The 12052-nt window shown below is 37.1% G+C and overlaps 1 protein-coding gene across 1 annotated transcript in view; it reads right to left on the bottom strand.

The window, feature by feature from the left end:
• The window catches only part of LOC110448920 (sulfotransferase 1C2-like), a 44027-nt gene that overhangs the window by 2335 nt on the left and 29640 nt on the right, over positions 1 to 12052 (bottom strand). The window lies entirely within an intron of this gene.

Here is a 12052-nt window from a genome sequence, read left to right as displayed (position 1 = left end):
CCGAAACCACAGACTGTAAAATTAAAACACATGTACGTGAACAGTGAGCAACCGATACCCACGACTGTAATAATAAAACACATGTACGTGAACAGTGAGCAACCGATACCACAGACTATAAAAATAAAACAAATGTACGTGAACAGTGAGCAACCGATACCACAGACTGTAAAAATAAAGAACATGTACGTGAACAGTGAGTAACCGATACCCTCAGACCGTATTAATAAACCCCATGTACGTGAACAGTGAGTAACCGGCACCCACGATTGTAAAAATAAAACACATATACGTGAACATTGAGTAACAGATACCACAGACTGTAATAATAAAACACATGTACGTGAACAGGGAGCAACCGATACCCAGGGCAGTAAAATAAAACACATGTACGTGAACAGTGAGTTACCGATACCATAATAAAACACATGTACGTGAACAGTGAGTTACCGATACCATAATAAAACACATGTACGTGAACAGTGAGTAACCGGCACCCACGATTGTAAAAATAAAACACATATACGTGAACAGTGAGTAACAGACACCCACGACTGTAAAAATAAAACACATGTACGTGACCAGTGAGCAACCGATACCACAGACTGTAAAAATAAAACACATGTACGTGAACAGTGAGCAACCGATACCCAGGGCAGTAAAATAAAACACATGTACGTGGACAGTGAGTAACCGATACCCACAGACTGTAAAAATAAAACACATATACGCGAACAGTGAGTAACCGATACCAATAGACTGTAAAAATAAAACACATGTACGTGAACAGTGAGCAACCGATACCCACGGCTGTAAAATAAAACACATGTACGTGGACAGTGAGTAACCGATACCACAGACTGTAAAAATAAAACACATGTAAGTGAACAGTGAGAAACAGATACCCACGATTGTAAAAATAAATCACATATACGTGAACATTGAGTAACAGATACCACAGACTGTAATAATAAAACATATATACGTGATCAGTGAGTAACCGTCAACCACGACTGTAAAAATAAAACACATATACGTGAACAGTGAGTAACCGATGCCCACGACTGTAAAAATAAAACACATATACGTGAACGGTGAGCAACCGAAAAGAAAGAATGTAATAATAAAACACATATACGTTAACAGTGAGTAACCGACACCCACGCCTATAAAAATAAAACAAATATACGTGAACAGTGAGCAACCGACACCCACGACTATAAAAATAAAACACATGTACGGGAACAGTGAGAAACCTATACCACAGACTGTAATAATCAAACACATGTACATTAACAATGAGTAATCGATACCCACAGACTGTAAATATAAAACACATGTACGTGATCAGTGAGCAGCCGATCCCACAGACTGTAATAATAAAACACATGTATGTGAACAATGAGTAACCGATACCACAGACTGTAAAAAAGAAGCAAAGGTACGTGAACAGGGAGTAACCGATACCCACGACTGTAATAATAAAACACATGTACGGGAACAGTGAGCAACCTATACCACAGACTGTAATAATAAAACACATGTACATTAACAGTGAGTAATCGATACCCACAGACTGTAAAAATAAAACACTTGTACCTGAACAGTGAGCAACCGATACTCACAGACTGTAATAATATAACACTTGTACGTGAACGGTGAGCAACCAACACCTGCGACTATAAAAATAAAACACTTGTACGTGAACGGTGAGTAACCGATACCCACGACTCTAAAACTAAAAGACATATACGTGAACAGTGAGCAACCGATAACCACAGACTGTTATAATAAAACACATATACGTTAACAGTGAGTAATCGATACCCACGACTCTAAAAATAAAACACATATACGTGAACAGTGAGCAACCGATACCCACGGACTGTAATAATATAACACTTGTACGTGAACGGTGAGCAACCAACACCTGCGAATATAAAAATAAAACACATATACGTGAACAGTGAGTAACCGATACACACAGACTGTAAAAATAAAACACATGTACGTGAACAGTGAGTTACCGATACCTACTACTGTAAAACTGAAGCACAGGTACGTGAACAGTGAGTAACCGATATCCACGACTGTAATAATAAAACACGTGTACGTGAACAGTAAGTAACCGACACCCACGACTATAAAAATAAAACACATGTACGTGAACAGTGAGTTACCGATACCTACTACTGTAAAACTGAAGCACAGGTACGTGAACAGTGAGTAACCGATANTAATAAAATACATGTACGTGAACAGTGAGTAATCGATAACCACGACTGTAGTCATAAAACACATGTATGTGAACGGTGAGCAACCGATACCCAAGACTGTAATAATAAAACACATATACGTGAACAGTGAGCAACCGATACCACAGACTGTAATAATAAAACACATGTACGTGAACAGTGAGTAACCGATACCCACGAGTGTAATAATAAAATACATGTACGTGAACAGTGAGTAATCGATAACCACGACTGTAGTCATAAAACACATGTATGTGAACGGTGAGCAACCGATACCCAAGACTGTAATAATAAAACACATATACGTGAACAGTGAGCAACCGATACCACAGACTGTAATGATAAAACACATGTACGGGAACAGTGAGTAATCGATACCCACAGACTGTAAAAATAAAACACTTGTACGTGAACGGTGAGTAACCAACACCTGCGACTATAAAAATAAAACGCATATACGTGAACAGTGAGTAACCGATAACCACGACTGTAAAAATAAAACACATGTTCGTGAACAGTGAGTAACCGATAACCACAGACTGTAATTATATAACACTTGAACGTGAACATTGAGCAACAGACACCTACGACTGTAATAATAAAACACATATACGTGAACAGTCAGCAACCGATACCACAGACTGTAATGATAAAACACATGTACGGGAACAGTGAGTTACCGATACCTACTACTGTAAAACTGAAGCACAGGTACGTGAGCAGTGAGTAACCGATACCCACGACTGTAATAATAAAACACATGTACGTGATCAGTGAGCAACCGATACCACAGACTGTAATGATAAAACACATGTACGGGAACAGTGAGTTACCGATACCTACTACTGTAAAACTGAAGCACAGGAACGTGACCAGTGAGTAACCGATACCCACGACTGTAGAAATAATACAGACTGTAAAAATAAAACACATGTACGTGATCAGTGAGCAACCGATACCACAGACTGTAATAATAAAACACATGTATGTGAACAATGAGTAACCGATACCACAGACTGTAAAAAACAAGCACAGGTACGTGAACAGGGAGTAACCGATACCCACGACCGTAATGATAAAACACATGTACGTGAACAGTGAGTTACCGATACCTACTACTGTAAAACTGAAGCACAGGTACGTGAGCAGTGAGTAACCGATACCCACGACTGTAAAAAAACCCACATGTACGTGAACAGTGAGTAACCGACACCCACAACTATAAAAATAAAACACATGTACGTGAACAGTGGGTAACCGATAACCACAGACTGTAATTATATAACACTTGAACGTGAACATTGAGCAAACGACACCTACGACTGTAATAATAAAACACATATACCTGAACAGTGAGTAACCGATACACACAGACTGTAAAAATAAAACACTTGTACGTGAACGGTGAGTAACCAACACCTGCGACTATAAAAATAAAACGCATATACGTGAACAGTGAGTAACCGATAACCACGACTGTAAAAATAAAACACGTACGTGAACAGTGAGTAACCGATAACCACGACTGTGAAAAAACCCACATGTACGTGAACAGTGAGTAACCGATACACACGATACTCACAGACTGTAATAATGTAACACTTGTACGTGAACGGTGAGTAACCAACACCTGCGACTATAAAAATAAAACGCATATACGTGAACAGTGAGTAACCGATACCGACGACCGTAATAATAAAACACATGTATGTGAACAATGAGTAACCGATACCACAGACTGTAAAAAACAAGCACAGGTACGTGAACAGGGAGTAACCGATACCCACGACCGTAATGATAAAACACATGTACGTGAACAGTGAGCAACCGATTCTCACAGACTGTAATAATGTAACACTTGTACGTGAACGGTGAGCAACCAACATCTGCGACTATAAAAATAAAACACTTGTACGTGAACGGTGAGTAACCGATACCACAGACTGTAAAAAAAAAGCACAGGTACGTGAACAGGGAGTAACCGATACCCACGACCGTAATGATAAAACACATGTACGTGAACAGTGAGTAATCGATAACCACGACTGTAGTCATAAAACACATGTATGTGAACGGTGAGCAACCGATACCCAAGCCTGTAATAATAAAACACATATACGTGAACAGTGAGAAACCGATACCACAGACTGTAATGATAAAACACATGTACGGGAACAGTGAGTAATCGATCCCCACAGACTGTAAAAATAAAACACTTGTACGTGAACGGTGAGTAACTGATACACACAGACTGTAAAAATAAATCACATATACGTGAAAAGTGAGCATCCGATAACCACAGACTGTTATAATAAAACACATATACGATAACAGTGAGTAATCGATACCCACGGACTGTAAAAATAAAACACATGTACGTGAACGGTGAGTAACCGAAAAGAAAGACTGTAATAATAAAACACATGTATGTGAACAATGAGTAACCGATACCACAGACTGTAAAAAAAAAGCACAGGTACGTGAACAGGGAGTAACCGATACCCACGACTGTAATAATAAAGCACATGTACGTGAACAGTGAGCAACCGATTCTCACAGACTGTAATAATGTAACACTTGTACGTGAACGGTGAGTAACCGATACCACAGACTGTAATAATAAAAATACGTGAACAGTGAGCAACCGATAACCACAGACTGTTATAATAAAATACATATACGTTAACAGTGAGTAATCGATACCCACGACTCTAAAAATAAAACACATATACGTGAACAGTGAGAAACCGATACCACAGACTGTAATGATAAAACACATGTACGGGAACAGTGAGTAATCGATCCCCACAGACTGTAAAAATAAAACACTTGTACGTGAACGGTGAGTAACCAACACCTGCGACTATAAAAATAAAACGCATATACGTGAACAGTGAGTAACCGATAACCACAGACTGTAATTATATAACACTTGAACGTGAACATTGAGAAACAGACACCTACGACTGTAATAATAAAACACATATACGTGAACAGTCAGCAACCGATACCACAGACTGTAATGATAAAACACATGTACGGGAACAGTGAGTAATCGATCCCCACAGACTGTAAAAATAAAACACTTGTACGTGAACGGTGAGTAACCGATACCACAGACTGTAATAATAAATAAAATACATGTACGTGAACAGTGAGTAATCGATAACCACGACTGTAATCATAAAACACATAAACGTGAACAGTGAGTAACCGATAACCCCGACTGTAAAAAAACCCACATGTACGTGAACAGTGAGTAACCGACACCCACAACTATAAAAATAAAACACATGTACGTGAACGGTGAGTTACCGATACCTGCTACTGTAAATCTGAAGCACAGGTACGTGAACAGTGAGTAACCGATACCCACGAGTGTAATAATAAAATACATGTACGTGAACAGTGAGTAATCGATAACCACGACTGTAATCATAAAACACATATACGTGAACAGTGAGCAACCGATAACCACAGACTGTTATAATAAAATACATATACGTTAACAGTGAGTAATCGATACCCACGACTCTAAAAATAAAACACATATACGTGAACAGTGAGCAACCGAGACCACAGACTGTAATGATAAAACACATGTACGGGAACAGTGAGTTACCGATACCTACTACTGTAAAACTGAAGCACAGGTACGTGAACAGTGAGTAATCGATACCCACAGACTGTAAAAATAAAACACATGTACGTGAACAGTGAGTAACCGATAATCACAGACTGTAATAATATGACACTTGAACGTAAACAGTGAGCAACCTACACCTAAGACTGTAATGATAAAACACATATACGTGAACAGTGAGTAACCGATACACACACACCGTATTAATAAAACACATGTACGTGAACAGTGAGTAACCGGCACCTACGATTGTAATAATAAAACACATGTACGTGAACAGTGAGTAACAGATACCACAGACTGTAACAATAAAACACATATACGTGAACAATGAGTAACCGATACACACACACCTTATTAATAAAACACATGTACGGGAACGGTGAGCAACCGATACCCGCAGACTGTAATAATAAAACACTTGTACGTGAACGGTGAGTTACCGATACCTGCTACTGTAAAACTGAAGCACAGGTACGTGAACAGGGAGTAACCGATACCCACGAGTGTAATAATAAAATACATGTACGTGATCAGTGAGCAGCCGATCCCACAGACTGTAATAATATAACACTTGAACGTGAACATTGAGCAACCGACACCTACGACTGTAATAATAAAACACTAAAACACATGTATGTGAACAATGAGCTACCGATACACACAGACTGTAAAAGTAAATCACATATACGTGAACAGTGAGAAACCGATACCGACGACTGTAATGATAAAACAAATATACGTGAACAGTGATTAACCGATACACACACACCTTATTAATAAAACACATGAACGTGAACAGTGAGTAATCGATACCCACGACTGTAATAATAAAACAAATATACGTGAACAGTGAGAAACCGACACCCACGACTATAAAATAAAACAAATGTACGTGAACAGTGATTAACCGATACACACACACCTTATTAATAAAACACATGTACAGTGAGTAACCGATAACCACGACTGTAATCATAAAACACATAAACGTGAACAGTGAGTAATCGATACCCACAGACTGTAATAATATAACACTTGAACGTGAACATTGAGCAACCGACACCTACGACTGTAATAATAAAGCACATGCACGTGAACAGTGAGTAACAGATACCACAGACTGTAACAATAAAGCACATATACGTGAACAATGAGTAACCGATACACACAGACTGTAAAAATAAAACACAGATACGTGAACAGTGAGCAACCGATACACACAGACCGTATTAATAAAACACATGTACGGGAACGGTGAGCAACCGATACCCATAGACTGTAATAATATAACACTTGAACGTGAACATTGAGCAACCGACACCTACGACTGTAATAATAAAGCACATGCACGTGAACAGTGAGTAACAGATACCACAGAGTGTAATAATAAAACACATAAACGTGAACAGTGAGCAACCGATACCCGCAGACTGTAATAATAAAACAAATATACGTGAACAGTGATTAACCGATACACACACACCTTATTAATAAAACACATGAACTTGAACAGTGAGTAACCGCTACCGACGACCGTAATAATAAAACACGTATACGTGAACAGTGAGTAGCCGATGCACACACACCGTATTAATAAAACACATGTACGTTAACAGTGAGCAACCGATACTCACAGACTGTAATAATAAAACACTTGTACGTGAAGTACGCGAACAGTGAGTAACTGATACCACAGACTGTAATAATATAACACTTGAACGTGAACATTGAGCAACCGACACCTACGACTGTAATAATAAAACACTTGTACGTGAACGGTGAGCAACACCACAGACTGTAAAAATAAAACACATATACGTTAACAGTGAGCAACCGATAACCACAGACTGTTATAATAAAACACATATAGGTTAACAGTGAGCAACCGATACCGACGACCGTAATAATAAAACAAATATACGTGAACAGTGAGAAACCGATACCGACGACTGTAATGATAAAACACATATACGTTAACAGTGAGCAACCGATAACCACAGACTATTATAATAACACACATATACGTTAACAGTGAGCAACCGATAACCACAGACTATTATAATAACACACATATACGTTAACAGTGAGTAACAGATACCACAGAAGTAACCGATACCCACGAGTGTAATAATAAAATACATGTACGTGATCAGTGAGCAGCCGATCCCACAGACTGTAATAATAAAACACATGCACGTGAACAGTGAGTAACCAATACACACACACCGTATTAATAAAACACATGAACGTGAACAGTGAGTAACCGCTACACACAGACCGTATTAATAAAACACATGAACTTGAACAGTGAGTAACCGATCCCCACGACTGTAAAAATAAATCACATGTACGTGATCAGTGAGCAACCGATACTCGTAACAGATACCACAGAGTGTAATAATAAAACACATATAGGTTAACAGTGAGCAACCGATACACACAGACTGTAATAATAAAACACTAAAACACATGTATGTGAACGGTGAGCAACCCCAAGACTGTAATAATAAAACACATATACGTGAACAGTGAGTAACCGATACCGACGACCGTAATTATAAAACACATGTATGTGAACAATGAGTTACCGATACACACAGACTGTAATAATAAAACACTTGTACGTGAACGGTGAGTAACTGATACACACAGACTGTAAAAGTAAATCACATATACGTGAACAGTGAGCAACCGATAACCACAGACTGTTATAATAAAACACATGTACGTTAACAGTGAGCAACCGATACCCACGACTGTAATAATAAAACACATGCACGTGAACAGTGAGTAACCGACACCCACGACTATAGAATAAAACAAATGTACGTGAACAGTGAGTAAGCGATACCTACGACTGGAAAAATGAAGCACAGGTACGTGAACAGGGAGTAACCGATACCCACGACTATAAAAATAAAACACATGAACGTGTACAGTGAGAAACCGATACCCACGACTGTAAAAATAAACCACATGAACGTGTACAGTGAGTAACCGATACCACAGACTGTAATAATAAAACACTTGTACGTGAACGGTGAGTAACTGATACACACAGACTGTAAAAGTAAATCACATATACGTGAACAGTGAGTAACCGATACCCACGACTGTAAAAATAAAACACATGAACGTGTACAGTGAGAAACCGATACCCACGACTGTAATAATAAAACACATATACGTGAACAGTGAGTAACAGATACCACAGACTGTAAAAATAAAACACATGTATGTGAACAGTGAGTAACCGATACCAATACTATAAAAATAAAACACATAAACGTGAACAGTGAGTAACTGATACCCACGACTGTAAAATAAAACACATATACGTTAACAGTGAGTAACCGATACCAATACTGTAAAAATAAAACACATATACGTGAACAGTGAGTAACCGATATCCACGACTGTAAAAATAAAACACATGAACGTGTACAGTGAGTAACCGATACCCACGACTGTAAAAATAAAACACATGAACGTGTACAGTGAGTAAGCGATACCCACGAATGTAAAAATAAAACACATGTACGTTAACAGTGAGTAACCGATACCAATGACTGTAAAAATATAACACATATACGTGAACAGTGAGTAACCGATATCCACGACTGTAAAAATAAAACACATGAACGTGTACAGTGAGTAACCGATACCCACGACTGTAGAAATAATCTAGTTTACACAACTAGATCTACTTAGTTTGACGATCAACAGTTTTGATAGTAGTAAACATCACTTAACGGGCCTTATATACTGGATAGTTGTGTAATGGTTTTTACCAATACAACTATTTATTTAACAGGAAAACTGAACAAAACGTAATACCACTGTACTGACTAAATTAACAAGGAAACTGAGCAGACATTATACCACTACACTTACTAAATTTACAAGGAAATTGAGCAGACATAATACCGCTACACTTACTAAATTTACAAGGAAACTGAACAGATATAATACCGCTACACTTACTAAATTGACAAGGAAAACTGAACAGACATAATACCACTACACTAACTAAATTGACAAGGAAACTGAACAGACAAAATACCAGTAAACTTACTAAATTTACAAGGAAACTGAACAGATATAATACCACTACACTTCCTAAATTTAAAAGGAAACTGAACAGATATAATACCACTACACTTACTAAATTGACAAGGAAACTGAACAGACATAGTACCACTACAATTACTAAGTTTACAAGGACACTAAGATAACATAATACCACTACACTTACTAAATTGACAAGGAAACTGAACAGACATAATACCACTACACTTACTAAATTGACAAGGAAACTGAACAGACATAAAACCACTAAACTTACTAAATTTACACGGAAACTAAGCAGCCATAATACCACTACAATTACTAAATCTACACGGAAACTAAACAGATATAATACCACTACACTTGCTAAATTTACATGGAAACTAAACAGATATAATACCACTACACTTACTAAATTATACACGGAAACTAAGTAGACATAATACCACTACACTTACTAAATCTACCCGGAAACTAAACAGATATAATACCACTACACTTACTAAATTTACATGGAAACTAAACAGATATAATACCACAACACTTACTAAATTTACAGGGACACTGAGCAGAAATAATACCACTACACTTACTAAATTGACAAGGAAACTTAACAGACATACTACCAGTAAACTTATTAAATTGACAAGGAAACTGAACAGACACAAAACCACTACACTTACTAAATTTACACGGAAACTAAACAGACATAATACCACTACACTTATTTAATATACAATGAAACTAAACAGACATACTACCACTACACTTACTTAATATACAATGAAACTTAACAGAAATAATACCACTACACTTACAAAATTTACAAGGAAAACTGAACAGACATAATACCACTACACTTACTAAATTTACAAGGAAACTAAACAGACATAATACCCATACACTTACTAAATTTACAGGGACACTGAGCAGAAATAATACCACTACACTTACTAAATTTACAAGGAAACTGAGCAGACATAATACCACTACACTTACTAAATTTACAAGGAAACTGTGCAGACATAGTACCACTACATTTACTAANAGGGACACTGAGCAGAAATAATACCACTACACTTACTAAATTTACAAGGAAACTGAGCAGACATAGTACCACTACACTTACTTAATTTACAAGGACACTGAACTAACATAATACCACTACACTTACTAAATTGTCAAGGAAACTGAACAGACATAATACCACTACACTTACTAAATTTACAAGGAAACTGGGCAGACATAGTACCACTACATTTACTAAGTTTACAAGGACACTAAGCTAACATAATACCACTACACTTACTAAATCTATGCGGAAACTAAACAGATATAATACCACTACACTTACTAAATTTACACGGAAACTAAACAGACATAATACCCCTACACTTACTAAATTGACAAGGAAAACTGAAGAGATGTTATACCACTACACTTACTTAATTTACAAGGCAACTGAGCTAACATAGTACCACTACACTAACTAAACTGACAAGGAAAATGAACAGACATAAAACCACTACACTTACTAAATTTACAAGGACACTGAGCTAACATAATACCACTACACTTATTAAATTGACAAGGAAACTGAGCAGACATAATACCACTACACTTACTAAATTTACAAGGACACTGAGCTAACATAATACCACTACACTTACTAAATTGAAAAGGAAACTGAACAGACATAATACCACTACACTTAATAAATTCACAAGGAAACTAAACAGACATAATACCACAACACTTACTAAATTTACAAGGAAACTTAACAGACATAATACCACTACACTTACTAAATTTACCAGGAAACTGAGCAGACATAGTACCACTACATTTACTAAATTCAGAAGGAAACTGAGCAGACATGGAATCACTACACTTACTAAATTGACAAGGAAACTGAACAGACATAATACCACTAAGCTTAATAAATTGACAAGGAAACTGAGCAGACATAATACCACTATACTTACTAAATTTACAAGGAAACTAATCAGACATAATACCACTACACTTACTAAATTTACCAGGACACTGAGCAGACGTAATACTAATACACTTACTAAATTTA

Source organism: Mizuhopecten yessoensis, unplaced genomic scaffold (assembly GCF_002113885.1).
Source record: "Mizuhopecten yessoensis strain PY_sf001 unplaced genomic scaffold, ASM211388v2 scaffold4373_2, whole genome shotgun sequence".
Classification (NCBI taxonomy): Eukaryota; Metazoa; Mollusca; class Bivalvia; order Pectinida; family Pectinidae; genus Mizuhopecten; species Mizuhopecten yessoensis.
This window is presented reverse-complemented; position numbering and strand designations above follow the sequence as displayed.